Source organism: Dipodomys spectabilis, unplaced genomic scaffold (genome assembly GCF_019054845.1).
Source record: "Dipodomys spectabilis isolate Male_0828 unplaced genomic scaffold, ASM1905484v1 ptg000069l, whole genome shotgun sequence".
NCBI classification, from domain to species: domain Eukaryota; kingdom Metazoa; phylum Chordata; class Mammalia; order Rodentia; family Heteromyidae; genus Dipodomys; species Dipodomys spectabilis.
Window position 1 is genome coordinate 3,009,313 of NW_024870746.1, and position 14,215 is coordinate 3,023,527.

At 38.8% G+C, this 14,215-nt stretch overlaps 1 protein-coding gene across 6 annotated transcripts in view; it reads left to right on the forward strand.

The window, feature by feature from the left end:
• Positions 1–6,319: 6,319 nt before the first annotated feature.
• Positions 6,320–14,215, forward strand: part of Aim2 (absent in melanoma 2) — a 45,382-nt gene continuing 37,486 nt past the window's right edge. For all 6 annotated transcript variants that reach the window (XM_042681966.1, XM_042681969.1, XM_042681964.1 and 3 more), the window contains exon 1: positions 6,320–6,547. The gene's annotated coding sequence lies outside the window, so the exon portion shown is untranslated. The remainder of the gene's footprint in view (positions 6,548–14,215) is intronic.

Sequence of the window (14,215 nt, forward strand, 5' to 3'; positions counted from 1 at the left end):
ATAATTTGGAATTTGGCTGGCCACTGTGGTAGTGGCAAGGAAGGTACTAGAAAACCTGCCACGTGTTTACTTGTGTTTCAGTAGCACAAGCACAAGCATGTTTTAGAGCCATGCCCAAATTTAAGAAATGACTTTCTTCTCTGCTCTTTCCCAGGGCACAGCGTTCTTTCTGTCTCCACGGATTCACATTGTCAGGCTCAATGTGGGCAGAAATGACAGCATGCTGGCCCTACGCAGAAGTGTTTAGAGGTGTTTTATACCTTCACTTGGCTTTTGCACTCTTGCCATCCAGGACAACAAGAGTGCATTCCCCCTGGAGTTCTGATTTGAGGACTGACACAGAGCCCAGCAGAACCAGCAAAATCACAGACCTGTGAATAAGAAATGTTTGCTGTTCTCAGACTCTAAGATTTTGGGTTGTTGCTAAAGCAGAAGCTGACTAATGTACCCATTACATACTCTGTGAGGAAATGAATATTTGAGCTATTCACAAAATGTTGGCAACTAGCTCAAATATCTGCCCATTAAAAATTTTAATCAACAGACTGTGCATGGTGGCACACGCTTGTAACCTTAGCTACTGTGGAGGCAGAAGTAGGCAGATTGTAATCTAAGGGCACCAGCCTAGGAAGGAGACCGCATGAAAGGACTGGTGGCATGACTCAGGTGGTAAAATGCTGATCTGGGAAATGTGAAGACTGATCTCTAACCCCAGTGCTAACAAAAGACTCTTACTGACTGATATCTGTATGTACAATATGATATGTAGATGACACCACTATATATCTTGTGCTATTCATCTGTTTTGTTATGATCAAACCAGAATTTCCATCTTAAACATTCACAGTTTCTGAAACCTTCCCATTTTTTAAAGAGTATTGTGAATATTGTAGCCAGTCTCAATGGCTCAAGCCTGTAATACCAGCTACTTGTAAGATAAAGATCAAGGACTCTCACAGTTCCAAGCCAGCGGTGGCATAAAAGCTCAGAAAACCCCATCTCACCTAATGGAAGGGTGTGGTAGACCATACCTGGAACCCCTAGTGACAAGGGGAAGGAAGCCACAAGCCTGGGCATAAAGTGAGAACCTTACCTTGACAATAACCAGGCAAAAATGGGAATTGACGAATGGCTAGAGTATCCTTGCAAGCAATTGCCTAGTCCTTCAGTTCTTCAGTGTCACACACGCGCGCGCGCACACACACACACACACACACACTCCATATAGAAGGGATGATTCTACTAGAAATCCTGAAATCATTGAGTATAGCAAGAATTAGCAATGAATTTTGGAACTGTGAGCTGAAACATTGTTTTGAAATAGAATCTTTTCAGAAGACCTAAGTAATGCCTTGCAATCTGCTTTACTAAGGGAGATGTGTTCTTTGAACTAAGAGACACACATTACTCCCTAACTGTCTCTCCCTCATGGAGGATACTGACATTGTATCCTGCTGATTCAACACAACAAGAAGTAATAGCAGCGCTTTAATACTTACCTGAGATGAAGCAGAACCTTAAAGGGTTGCATCCATGCTAAATCATATAAAATGTGTGTTTGCATGTTTGTACTCACACATACACATATGTGTTAAACATAGGTATTTGTTTAAAAAAAATGCCATAAGAAAAAAGCGAGCCAGGAAATGTAATAATTTTACAAGCTTCCTTATAATGCTCTTGGCCTGGGGTAAGAAAGCTCTATACTGTTGTTGCTTAAAATTAACAAAATACATACAAATGATGAAATGAAATATATCAATCTCATTTGGCTTCTAGTCTGAAAAAACTAACTAGAAGCAGGGGCATTTGCTACTCAGTTTGAGCAACAAGTATGGTCTGAATGTTGGATGATTCCAGATGAGGTATTTTTCTATTTCAGGGTATGATGAAGAAACCTGTACAGGAGATCATTCTTAGTTTAGGAAATGTACTCTGGCATATTTCTTGCAAAATATTGTGATATCTAACCCAGTTTCAAATGGTTCTGCAATAAAGTTATACAAAGACATAAATACACATATTTGTGAGCCAAGCAAAACAGTATGCATTTCTTGACACTAACAGTTATCTGTATCAATGTTCATTATTTTATCTCATCATATTTAAATTTGAGAGTTTTTAATAATAAAACATTGACCACAGAATGCAGCAAGGCACTGTGTAGGAGTGTCAGGGAGGTTGTAGGTATGAAATCAAGGCTGTAATCAAAATGTTCATCTGGGCTGTAAGTCTAGGAAGATGAACATGGCCTTGACTTATTTCCTTTTCCATCATCTGAACTATTTATATCTGATATGTGAGCTTGAACGACTGCTCTTGACCTTCTATACCCTTCATATATTTTCCTTACACACAGAACCGTGCATTGATTTAGGGGAAGAGATCAATAATCACACTTTACTTGACTTAGTGGACACCTGGAGAAAATATATCTTACTGGATAACTTGGTACTTCTCAGTTTTAGGAAAAAGAATCACTATTCACACAAAATCATGTTTGTTGAACTTGAATCAGGGGAGGCGTGCCATTACTTGAGCTTGAACTCAGGGACTTTTGCTCTCCTTTAGCTTTTCTGCTTTGAGCTATACCTCCATTTCTGGATTTTTGTTGGTTAATTGGACATAGAAGTGACTTGAATTTGTCTTTCCAGGCTGTCTTTTAACCACCATACTAAGATCTGAGCCTCCTGAGTAATTAGGATTATAAGCATGAGCCACCAGTGCTTAGTGTGGACTTGGGTATGTTTTCAGTTTTCTTAAATCCCTACCTCTTCTGCTTTAGAAAAAAATGTTTCTCTTCTCTCCCGTGGTTATTTTTATCTTTGCTCTAGAGCATGTCATCCATTCTTAATGCCCCCAGGATCTTGATGTGATCTTCTCTTGGCCTCACTCTTTCTGCCACTTTTGTTGATTATTGGCTTTCCACCTGATGCAGGGACACATATTCTGCCTTTCATGTTTATGCACACACATGCACGTACACACACACACACACACACACACACACACACACACACCCCTATCATACATAAATAGCTTCATTTCCTGTCACCTACGCACTCTCCCAAGATGTGCTGACCTACCTGCATTCTTCTCTTGACAGCTAAATTTCTGTTCACTTCCATTAGTGTAAGTGATTGCCATTTTCTGGCCACTTACTCATGATTCTCATTTATTTGTGAAGCAACTTTTACTAAAATCACAAAAAGAGCAACTGAAAGGTAAATATAATTTTCTATTTTCTTCATTCATCACTCTCTTGCTACCACTTTTAAAAAGTAATAGATTCAGTACTGTTTCCTTTTTAAAGTTTCTTCCCAATGCATTCAGAGGACCTGACTACAATTTCAGAAGAAAACCCAACCCCTGTCACTGTGGACAACCTGTTACCCATAGGTCTTCTCAAAGCACAACTGGCTGTTTTCCAAAGTTGCAGTGATTCCATTAGCTCAGGTTGCTACCTTCTTCCAGGCCCAGTTTCCTTCCTCCACTTTAAACCCTTCATACTGGATGGTTTTCTCTTGTTCTGCTCTGTTCTTTAATACCTGTACTCCTTGTATAGTACTCATATAGGCCCTGTATTCAGGATGTTTTCTTAGAATTGACTTGGTTCATCCATGTTCTACAGTTTTCATACCATTTGTTCCTGGGGGATATATTCTAAAACTATAGTAAATGCCTGAAATCACACATACAAACAAATCTTATATATACTATTTTTTGTTATTGTAATGGTGATATAGTTACTATGCTATGCTTTAACCCATAGCTACAGTATTCATAAAGCTTAATTTACACATTTGGTCAAGTAAGAGATTCATAACTACTAATAAAATAGAACAATTATACCAGTACACTATAATAAAAGTTATCTGAATGTGAAATATCCCAGCTTCCTGGGGCCGGTGGGACTTGAACCCGCAATCTGCGAAAGGAGTCACCAACACTCAGTCAATAGGGCTAGGAATCATTTAGTGGCCATGACGTCTGACATCCACTATACCAAGACAGTGAAAACCAGCAATAAAGTCAAATAGCTCAGGGTATTTAAAGGCGAGATCCAATAGGGGAGAGGGGTGCCACTCTCAGATGGCCAGTGGCTCACAATCGGCAAAGAAGCAAGTTAACAGAAACAGAGCTAGCGGTTAGTAATTACAAAATGGTGATTATAGTTACAGTTCGTCATTCCAATAGCCAAGGCCGTAAGTCACAAGGCAAAGACCATATCCCAAATCTTCCCACCAAAGAAACAAATTAGTGAAATAGCAATTACAGTCTCTATAGCAAAGTAATAAGTCCTCAATGCAAAAACCACATTTCAAATTTCTCACTTATCACACTCCCAAATCAAACCAGGCTTTCTGGCTCTTTCTGAGTTTCACTGTTATCTACCAAATTCCAGTAACTGGGTGTTTAACTCACTAATTTATGAAGAAGGTAAAAATATATAGACAGCACCTAACAGCCATTTTCGCTTCTGTTCCTTTGCTTGCTAAAAACTCTGCTAAAACCTTGAGGAGTGCAGTGAAAGAGGCAGAAAACTGGACTGCCCTCATCAAAGTAGGCAAGCACCCCCTGAATTAATTTATTAAAAGTCATGGAGTCACATTAATGCTTAATGTAATAGAAATTAGAAGTTATGATTACTAACCACTTATTTTTGCTTCTATACGAATTGCTTTGTGCTAGGTGATTTTATGGTTTTTGTATGATTTTAACTGTGACTGGTTTTAGTTACTCAGTAGTGAAATGTCAGCCTGGGAGCCTAGAGTTGCTTAGTAAAAGACTTCAAAGGGTTTACAGCCCTGACCAAGGGCACAAAGTCTTCAGAATTATCCCCACAGCTGCAACGCCCCTCCCGGAGGCCGGGGCAGTAAGGCCCTGGGGAAGAAATATAATGTTTTGAGAAACCTACGCAACTCCATTTTTGTTTAACACTCCATCTCAGTTTTGCGACTTGAGTCGTGATCCACTTTAGCCCCAATGCTAGGAATTTATGACAGAAAGCCATGCACAATTCTTGGAGCCATAGATGGCGTTTGCTTAAGGCAGGTGTTAGCCCCCAAATGGTGATGCCCCCCAGCCACCTAGGACTAAGAGTTTCTAACCAACCAGTTCTTCAGAGCCCAGGGCAAGACATGCCATGCATTCTGTTGGTCCAGGTGTGACTCATAACCACTTTCGGTCAAGCTATGGACCAAGGACATTTTTTTGTAAAGGTCAATCAATCATATTTGCCCAGCTTAGCTTGCTTTAAATGTTAAGCAATCAGGTAATTTCTTATGTAAAAGTTCCTTAAAGTTGTTCAATACTATAAAAACTGTGCTGATTCTATGCTCAGGGCCTCTTAGCACCACCAGTTACCATGTGCATGGAGGACCAAGCTCGAGCTTGTAATAAACCGGCTCTTTGTTGCTTACATTGATCGTGGTCTCTGGTGGTCTTCTGGGGGTCCCCGAATTCCGGTATAACAATTTACATCACACCTTTATCTCTGGAATTTTCCCTTTGATGTCTAACCTGAAGTTTCTATAAGGAGATTCCGCCTTTCAAGTTTGTCCTTATTCTTACTCACTTTGCAAATTTCAGTAAATGCCAGGCCGCAGTTTGTCCCATCCCTAGGGTGGGTACTTATGTTTCTCAGGTTACCTGGGACTTGTTTGTCCCAGTCAAATTTCTTGGTCTAATTAATATTCTATTTGTTTAATTTAATCTGATTCTAACAAATATTTCTCTATCGATCTGCCTCTAAATACCTAAAATGTAAATCTGGACATGGTGGCCCAGTCTTTAGTGTGAGCTACTAAGGAGGTTGGGGTAGAAGAACTTCGAAACTAAGGCCAGTCTGGGCAAAGATAGTATCAAGATCTTATCTCAAAAAAGAAAAACAAAAGGGATATGACTGACCCTAGCCCAAGTGACAGGTGGCTTGCCTAGTATGCACAAGGCTTCAGGGCCAATCTTCAGTACCAGGAAAAAACAAGAAAAAGGAAAACAAATCTATTTGTACTTTTGTTGTGTGGATGTGAGATCACAGAAAGCAAGTGACAAGGAAGAGGTGACCACTGTACTGTCTTTTGTCCACTATCCTAGACTACAGTGGCTACTACAGAGTAGCTCCTGAAAATTAGGAGACTACACACTAAAGGAAGAGATATGTTAGCTCTCAGTTTCCTATACTAAAAATATCTTTGAGATCTCAAGCTAATAGGAGAAAAACTGTTCAGGCTTGTCTGAAGAAGGAAACTGAAAGCTTAGAAATATAGAGGGTGGAGCCTTAAAAAAATCCTGTAATAATTGCGTTCTTTCCCCAGGACTTAGCAGCCAGCTAAATAAACAGCAAGGTTGTTCAAGGGCTGTTTCAAGAAAAAGTAGTCATTGGTACTTTCTCCATGTTAGTTTTCAAATCCTCTTCTCACCTTGTCCCACCTGGAATGACAATGAAGACATCTATCTGATGAGTGTTTCTGTGTCAGCAGACCAGTGCTCAGTCCTGAGTTCTGACTTTAAGACTAAACTTCCATGGAAAGAGACCTGAGTGAGGGTAAGACCTGTGGGAACTTCTCTGGCAAAAGCTATGGGATCTCGTGGCTAATTCGAAAATTACTAGGAAATACTGGGTATAGGTTCATGATTTTATGGAATTAGAAAAGTAGTAGGAAATACTGGTTGATGGATGTGTGTGAAAGAAGCATTAGTACTGACCACCTTCCAGAAGGGAAAAACAGTAGGCAGTCACGATTCTAAACCTTCGTTGACTGAAGTCATCTTTTATTTTCACCACAACTGAGACTGTAACAAAGGGAAATGCATTTGGCTTCAGCAGGAATTAAAAAACATTGTTGAGGGAGTTGACCCGGGCTGAGTTTGAAAGGAATTCTGATTTTCTGGGTGTGTTTGTCTGCGGGTGTCCCATTGAAAGGAATTTATATTTAGAAGAGGGTTTTGATTTCTGGCTAAAGGAGAGAGAAACTCAGGGGCTGAGAAGCTGTTTCTAGATAAAAGACAAGAACAACTACAGAACAAAATGCCTATGATATATTAGTTTGAAAGCATCAGAGTATAAAACTCTATTATAATAACGTGTCCTTGAGTTAAAAAAAAATGCCCAGCAGATGAGCTCATTCCATGGATTCAAGTACTTAAGTAGTATGGCTTCTAAAACTCCTCTAATACATTTTAATTTCTGTTTTTTCTAGTTGATTATAAAAAATTTTGTTTCTGTTCATTGCAAGATTAGACCCTAAATTTCTCATGGATATGGCTAAACCCTTAGGGCTTAAGGAACAAATCAGATTCCTTTGATAACTATTCTTGGACCTTTGGTCACCCATTTTTATAAAACAATAGCTTTATTTCTAAGTATTTCATCAGATCAATGTTAATTATGTTGTTCAGCTTTTCTGTATTTTTTGGGGGGGGTCCGGTCATGGGACCTGAACTCTGGGCCTGGGCGCTGTTCCTCAGCTCTTCAGCTCAAGGCTAGCACTCTACTACTTGAGCCACAGTGCCACTTCTGGCTTTTTTTTTCTTTTTGCTTATATGGTGCTGAGGAATCGAACCTAGGGCCTCATGCATGCAAGGCAAGCATTTTACCACTGAGCCACCTTCCCAGCTCCCGGCTTTTCTGTATTTTGCTAAAATTACAATTTATTGAAGGAAGTATACTCTAATCTCCCACTGTTGGATTAGAATTGTCAATTTATTCATGGATGTCTACCAGTTTTTATTTATATCTGTTGAGTCTATTTTATGATGTGCATACATGTAGAATTGTTATAATGCTTTGACGACATTAACGTTTAATCATTGTATAGAAACTCAGTCTTGAATGACACTATTTGTCTCACAGTCTTCTTTGACTAATATTAATGTACTTATACTAGCTGCTTTTCTGGTTAGCATCTGACTGATATAAATCATCACTTTCCTTCCTTCACAATGCTTGAATATTTGTATGCTTTATACATCTTTTGTGAACGGCATAGAAACTGTTTTAATCCAATTTGACATCCATGAATCTAATTTAAGTAATCAGGCTAATTTGGATATTGTGTTACCATCTTACTTATTTTTAGATTTCTTTTCCCACATTATCTTCCTTTAGACAACGGGTCTATTTTTTGCATTAACATTTGTATGTATGTGTGTATTTTGGATTTTTGTTTCAGAAAGTCTATATCATGAGTATTATGGAGCATGTCATTGTTTTTCTTTGCATTAACAAGTCTTCCCATAAGGCCTCGCTTAATACTGTGTCACATGGATTTTCTACTTGCCAGGAAGGCTGGGGAATACAGGAGCGGCTTCTTTTTCTCCTCTTTTTGTTTGCTTGCAAACTAAGTAAATCTCAAGACCATTTAGGATATCCCATAGGATGTTAAAGAAAAAGTAAAATTTAAATATTGAGTTGTATGTGGTGACATTTGAGTTACCATAGAATTCAGATCAGAAAAGTCAGTTGGCCACATGAATTTCCTTTTATTTTTTAACTTGTTATTATAAAGATGATGTACAGAGGGCTTATAGCTACATCAGAATTTCATCACCATGGAAGTTGGAACATAAGTCAAAGCTTAGACTACACTTTAAAATGCAAAGAGAATTAGAGTTGATAACAGCTTTGGAGAGTAAGCAATATAATGGTACACATACAGCACTGTGAATATGATTAATGCTACCAAATTATACACATGCCAAAGGCTAAAGTAATATGTTACATATGTAAATGTATGTATGATACATATACATACATATTTATTACCACAATTGAAAACAAAACATTCTTTCTCTGTGTTCCTCCTTGGTCACCTTCCTTGTTTATCTTTTGAAGGACTGGGGAGCAATTTTTCTGGATGTTGACTGTAGGCAGCAGACTCACTTCTGCTTTTATGACTGGCAAACTGAACAAACATCTCAGTCACTTTACCTACATCTCTCAGTCTACTCTACCCATATCTCAATAGATCCTGGCAAATAATCTGTAGGAAAGAAAAGTAAAGACCATAGAGTACAGATAGCCTAACGGATCAATTATTTAATGATTTAAAAAAATCTAAATATACAATTTCAACCTTAGGACATATTACTTCTGCAAGTATCTCTTTCTTGAGGACTTTTCTGTCTGACTACTTAGCACAGTTTCTGAATACCAGTTGAACTCATTCTAGGTGTGATTTCCTGTTTGCTTCAAAGTAAAAACCACAGGCCCCATTTATTTAGAGAGGGTCATGAAACTGGTTTATAACCGTTACTGTAGTGTAATGATTAGTAACCACTTTTTTCACTCTCAAATTTGTTCCAGTTTGGACACTACAATTTGTGGGTTTCCATCCCTAAGCTCCCAAGTGATCCATTCTGTCTCCTTCCAGTTCCTTCTCTGACCTTCTCTTCTGTTACAATAATTTCTTGTTCTATAGTAACCACATGGGGAACTTCAAGGTCCCCTGGAATTATGCATGTGCTCCTGGCCCAGAGATTTCAAAGGAATTATTTTCTTTTTCTAGAATGTTCTTTCTGGATATCTGCATAATCACCTTGCTCATGACTTTATTCAGAAGGTATCCTTTAAGCAAAGTTATGAACAAGGTGATCATGTAATCTAAACCACATGACTAGCTTTCCCCTGCATCCTGACCCGCCTTGACCTGCTAATCTTTCTTGTTTCAGTAACATATTTTGTCAAAGTGATTGAGTATAAGAATAAATGAGTGAAAACTCAATCTGTTCTTTGCCCATTTCTTCAGACTTGCTAGGTGACTGGCTCTGTAGGAATAATGAATTGAAGTAATGTTACTAGTTTATTTCACAAGTGGTTATCTTTTATATCTTTTCTTTTTTCTTTTTGATGTAGGTCCTTGCGCTTGAACTCAGGGCCTGGGTGCTAGCCCTGAGTTTCTTTTGCTCAAGGCTAGAACTCTACCACTTGAGCCACAGCTTTACTTCCAAGAGTAATTTATTGGAAATGAGAGTCTCACAGACTTTCCTGCCTAGGCTGGCTTTGAACTGCAATCCTCAGATCTCTGCCTCCTGAGTACTGAGGATTACAGGCATGAGCAGCAGCGCCTGTTTATATATTTTCTAAAGGAAAATTGTAATTTTTTACAGCATAGGAATTGAATCTTATCACAGACAGTTTAAGATAACAGTTTAGGGAGATTTAGAAGAACAGGATAGGGATCCTTAGAAATAATGCCACAGAAGGAGAAGGAATGGTATGTTCTGTCTGTGAATAAAGCTAATCCTGCAGTGATGGTTGTAAAAGTAAAGCATTGATACTGGCACTGGCATAGTGCTGGGTAGCTAAAGGGTTTCCCTTTCTCTTCTCTGTCTTTCACTTATTTAATCCTCATGATAGCATTTTCTATTATCCTTACTTAATTGATTGAGAAACAGATCCTAGAGAAGCTAATGACTTCCTGAAAAGTATAAAGGCTAGTTCAGCATCAGAGCCCCTTTATATTCCTGGCTCAGTGCCACAGATTTTAGTCCTGCTCCTTCCTGAATTAATTCAGGACACCTTTTCGTTAGTTGTGCTTTTTGGAGACCTATAGGGAACTATTCAATCAACAGCAAGCACTGGTTGATGAGGTGTGAGGGAATATTACTGGGGTTCTAATACATAGCTGCACATCTTGGGAATAAGGCCATAGGTCCGTCACACGCATCCAAATGGACATTTGATACAAGGAAAAGAAATAAACTCTTTACTTCCAGCATTGCATGATATTTCCCAGTTTCTTGCTGTCCTCATATGTGACAATTGTAATCGTAAGAGTATAGTCATAGCACATATTGAGCATACTGGGTTCGTGAACTATGAATGCACGACTTGAATTACATATAGTTCAGTTGTAGTTCTCATCAAATCTATATAGTAGGCACTATCAGACCTTTTTTTCATGAAAGACCTAGAAATATTTTGAGCCCACTTCACAGCTAGGGAGGACAGAAATGGAAATAAATCCATGGATGTCCGTGTTTAACTGTCCAATGTAAACGTAATGTGAGCTTGTGTTTAGTCTCAGATATTCCAAATAACTATACTAAAAAACTAAAGAGAAATGCATGAAATCAGTTTAATAATATGGTAGTAATACATGTGCACATAGGAGGGCAGCTGGGAGGAGGGCACAGACAAAAATTAAAACAAAAATAATATGGTCAATTTAAGTCAATATAGCCAAAATATTGATACATCAACATATAATCACCACAAAAAACAGGTTTTTGATGTTCTTTGGTATTGTCTTCAATAGCACATCTGATACATTGTATTTGGAGATATTTAATTTATATTTAGCTTCATAAAATATACAGTTGCAAAAATTGGTCTGTATAGTTATGATTCCTATCATGCTTAGTTTTTATATTCAGGTTTTTATTCAGTTTGTGTATGTAAATATGTATGCATATATTGAGCACACTAATGTCATGAATTATTCATGACATACACACACACACACACACACACACACACACACACACACACACATACACACATACCATATATTTCAAAGTTGGATTCCAGGGGCTTATTCCTGTAAACCTAACTATTCAGGAAGCTGAGATCTGAGAATCTCAGTTTGAAGCCAGCTTGGTATCTGGCTTGTAAACGCCACTCTAGGTTGTGTGGCCCCAGTGGACTCATCTGTAACCATGAGAAGAAACCCTCTTGTCACTTTGAACTACTCCAGTTTCTCAGTTCTGGAGCAATCCCTTTACATCTTCTGGGTGTTAGAGATAATTTGACATTCAGTGCATAATATTGGCACTTCCTCCTCCCATTCTGTATTAACAAAGAAATATCCTAATCTGCATAGGCCCTAACACTTACTTGGAGCAAGCCAAAAGTTTTTGCAAAATAAAACTAAGTTAAAATCAATCATGTGGATTTTCCCTGTCAGCAATGATGAATATATAAGAAAACCTGAGATGAGGTGGATTTGATGACCTCATTGCTTAGTAAGGCTCTAAATAAGCATCTGCAATTGTTTTTGAAATCCTCTCACCTTCTACTTTTTAATTGGAATCTTTGGGAGACAGAAATTATTTGTAAGAAAGTAGAAGGATGCAGCGATTCTAGAACTGATTTTAAAGTTATTTAGGAGCTCTACAGAAGAAAAAACAAGCATTTTGTTGGGCTCTGTAGGATAACAAAGAAAGGGACGATTTGAGAATGAGTTCATGTTCTATTACATTCAGACAATGATAAATACTGACTTAAAAAGAGAGGAAAGGATCATTGTGGGCACCTTATGCACACATACCAGGATAAGACCTAAAAATAATGAACTGAGGTCTATGAAAACTTCCCTCCATCTTTCCTCCCTCTCAGTCCTTCCTTGGTTAAGTGCAGAGAAGAGGCAGTTCCCTCCCCAAACTGATTTGGGATAGGCTTTGTAGCTGTTATTGACAGCATTTCTGAGATGAATACTCTGCTGACATTTATGGAGAACCAATATTGGCACAGTTGACGAGTAAAATAAACCAGAAAACTGTGGAAACTCACATGTAAGTGTGATTTCCTCCAGCTTATCTATGCAGGTGAGACAGTACTCAATCATAGCCAAACACACTCCAACCTGGGAGAAGCCAAATGGAGAAAACCCCCATGACATGATTGCATCTAGGTACACTGCCCTTTAGATTTCCCAAAGAGTTTCCCTTGAAAATCTCACTTGAGTCTCCTGAGAAAGACCCAAAGTAGACATGGTTAGTGTGATATTACAGGAGAGGACACCGATATCTGGGGACACACAGAGACAGCTAGTCACAAAGCCAGGCAGGAGCCTTTGACCTCAGCCCCTTCACCCCGAGTCACACTGTTCTTATAAAGGTAAAAAATAGTAACGTTTATGATTTCATCAAAGTTTCTCCTGCTGACTCACTGTCTCTCTCCTTTCTGATTTTATGTATGTCTCCTTTCTTTCCATTTTTTTCTCTATCTTACCTTTCCTTCCTCCATCATGCATTATATGCATCCTATGTATTATGTATTACAATGTGTATCAAGGCAACCAGGATGAATAAAACATTGTTCTTTGTGTCAAGGAAAAATGGCTTCATTAGGAAGCTAGATAGATTTTGTTTTAAAGGAAAAGTTTCAGAAGAGAAATAGTAGTGTCCCGGAGGAGAGAGTGCTTTATGAGGGAAGGAGGCAAAGGTGGAGGATGGCTTTGTTACTATGGGGAGCCCAGTGAGTGGGGCCTGTCGAGAGAGTAGGGGTTTCCTAGTCCTTACAAGGAAGGCAAAGGACAGACCGTGCTTTGTAAATAGTTTACTCCTTATGATACATACTACCTTTTAGCTCCTAATTCACTCTTTTCCCTATTGAAGTGAGCTTTCAGGATATGTACCTTAATTGCAAGCTAGGGAGCCTAAACTGAAAGACAAGTGCTTCCAATGGTGGAAGCTAAAATGAGAAGTTATGACTGAAATCTGAAGATCGCTGGTCAAAGCCAGCCTGGGAAGGAATGTCCATGAGATTCTTATCTCTAATTAACCAAAAAAAAAAAAAAGCCAGAAGTGAAGATGTGATTGAAGGCCCTGAGTTCAAGGCCCAGCGTAAACGTTAACACTGCTGGGGATGGGAAGGTTCAGGAATGTCTTCATTGTTCCTTACATCATCCCCCTTCCACCCTGCAGCTTGTATCAACTTGTTTTTGTTTCCAGGGACAGACCTGGAGCTTGAGATGAAATGGCCTTATCTCATCCAGGATGGATCCCAGAGCTCAGGAAGGTCAGGAAGCATCATGGAGCACATTCTAGCCAGAAAGTGTAATCCTTGAATGTTAATCTGAGCCCTGTGGCTGTGGGAGCGCACTCAGTTCAAGCAGAGGACTTGTAACAGGAGCTTTTTCCAAGAATAGGGCAGGAAGTGGTAGGATATGGCTGCCTTTCTGCAGGAGGAACATAATACAACTGTGAAGCAAGATTTACCTGTGGAAGGCATCCTGAGCTGTGTACTGCAGGAGTGAGTCACATCCTGGGTGCCTTCACTTGGCTAGCAACTCTGCTTGTCTGCTTTTCCCACCCAGTCCTATGCTCACTCCCAGGAACTCTTTTTTTTCAAGTAACAGCTGAGGAGTTTTTATTTATTTAATTAATTAATTTATTTTACTTTTTATTTTATTTTATTTTTTTTACATTTTTTTTTTCTGAACAAGCAGAGTTGAACATTTTACTCTTCTGACTATACCCTACCAGATTC